Genomic DNA, 2,325 nt, shown 5'->3' with positions numbered 1-2,325 from the left:
AACGAAGCTCACCTGTCCTTTGGTGAGTTTCCAAATGGATCAGCTGTCATATTTTAAGGAGGGTGTATTCCAGGGAACTTAACACAGAAAAGTGACCCCATCAGATGACACATGTATAGGGATTCCTTATGGGTGATTTTTATATGAGAGAACACATACACATGCAAAGATTTGAAAGCATTTTGGAATAAAAACTATTGAAAAAGAGCCATTTTGGGTATAAATCTATAAAAAGACACTTGGAGAGATACTCAGTACAAACAATATATTTGCATTTTCATGTTTTCCTCATGTGCACATGTAAATCAGTTTGTAGGACCTGTATTTTGAGTTCATATAGTCATACAGAGAACTATACATAAAGACATCATATTGAAGTTCTGATTTGATCCCAAAATCTATGTTTATCAAATTGTTACTTAAAGATGTTCTAATACAGTACCGTGCATTAGTACCTCTCATTTTAAAATGTGTTAAAAACAGATTTTTTTTTTTTGTCCCTGATGTTTCTACAGAGTACTTATATTTTACTCGTCATTTCAGAGCTCTTTAATCCAGTGCTCACCAGCCAATCTACATCTTGATGACAGAGTTCCCATTTAACAATATAGACAGCATAATGCTACTGGTAATTAAGCTTTTACTGCCTGCTTTTCTACAGTGGTCTGAGCTGTAGTTTTGCTGTGGTGGTTCTGATTCCTAAACTTAACTGTATTTATACCATGTTTGTAGGAAGCAGGCACAGTCTTCACATCAGGTTAAATACATAACACTGGAATCTCTCTGCTGTTAACAGACACAAACATGTCTATTGAACCTGTATGTTTTGGAATTTGGTTCTGTTGCTGTATTTACTTGGTAAAATGCTTTGAAACAGATCTGGAGAGGGCATTTGTGTTTCCATTTGTGAATGGTATTACTGCATTTTGAGGGTGTGCACTGATTTGTTTTGATCTAAAAGACTGTCATGTGCATCATGTTAGGGCTCCAGTCACCAAAGATTTTGTAAGAGTTGAGCTGTACTCTAAGAAATTATTGTCTTTCCAGTGTTGGTTGTTTTTTTCTTTTTTTCTGGCCAGAAAAAGCCTGCACCTGTTTTTGCTGGTAGGGGCAGAAACAGTTTGAACCTGGGAAATAAGTATGGTAGTTTAGTTGTAATTTTAAGTAAAGGTAGTAGCTTTTGAGAGAAAAAATGCATTCTTAATTCATTACTGATTCTTTCAACATGGAATTCTGTGAGTATGTTTCAGTGCAAACAGTGTCTCTAAATTTGAGTACGGTCATTGTGTTGCAACAAGTTTAATCAGGGACCTTTCATATGACAGAGAAGAAAATCTCTGAGCTGGCTCTAAATGAGGCAGGCTGAGTTAGTTCACTCTAATCCCTGCACACTTACAGAGGAAATGGATCAGTTCTGGAGCTTTTATTTCTCTTTCTCATATCTAAATACACACATCTAAACATCCAAATGTTCACACATGGTGTATATATAATATATATATATATATGTGACGATGCAGCTCTAATCTGTACAGGAACACACAGAGCTGTAATTCGCTCCCAGTTTCACCCAGGATGTTAAGGAATGGATTTGAGTGCTCGTTTTGTTAGGAATGTCTGGGGTTTTTTTCCTAGCTAAGTAGAAAATGAAGCTTTACATTTTTAAATAGTTAATTATATAATTTTTATGGTTTTATATATCACATTATATATACACATATTCATATACGTGTGTATACACTGTCCTGTGTCCCTTTTGTGTTCCCTGCTATGGAGTGACTATATTTTTGTTCTAAGCTAATTCACTGCTGCTGTTTTGGGTACAACTAATGTCAAGCAGCAAACCTGTAACATGCCAGAAACAGGCTACAGTGGGTTGAAGACACAGCTTATGTTTGATGGTGTGTAAATACAGAGAGTTAGTTGGGTTTATCTGATAGCCTGGCAGAAGGAGAGAGGAGCAGGACAAACTGTTTTCAGTAACTGTGCTGTTCAGACACCTGATAAGATGGAGAGTGCTTTGGAACTACTGATGTGCTTTGAATAAGAAAAGAATAATCACATCCATTGACACTGGCTTATCAGGAAGGAAGTGAAATGCCAGCACTTTTACATGAGCAAAAGGAAATGTTTTAGACACTTTGGGCCATTTTTCCATTGACATTAAATAGCAGGGTGCTTTTGAGTGTGCTGTAAGGAGTGGAAGGATTTATTACCTTGACAGAATGACAGGTGAATGTGTTCAGAGAGGAGTCCTCAGCAACAAGAACAGCTCTGTGGATAAGTGGTCACATCTATTCCTGCTTTTGGTAGAGATTCAGGAAT

This window comes from Pipra filicauda, unplaced genomic scaffold (assembly GCF_003945595.2).
Source record: "Pipra filicauda isolate LSUMZ 115617 unplaced genomic scaffold, ASM394559v2 scaffold782_size92314_pilon, whole genome shotgun sequence".
In the NCBI taxonomy this organism is placed as follows: Eukaryota; Metazoa; Chordata; class Aves; order Passeriformes; family Pipridae; genus Pipra; species Pipra filicauda.
The sequence above is the reverse complement of the archived record's forward strand: the minus strand, read 5'-3'. Positions refer to the sequence as shown.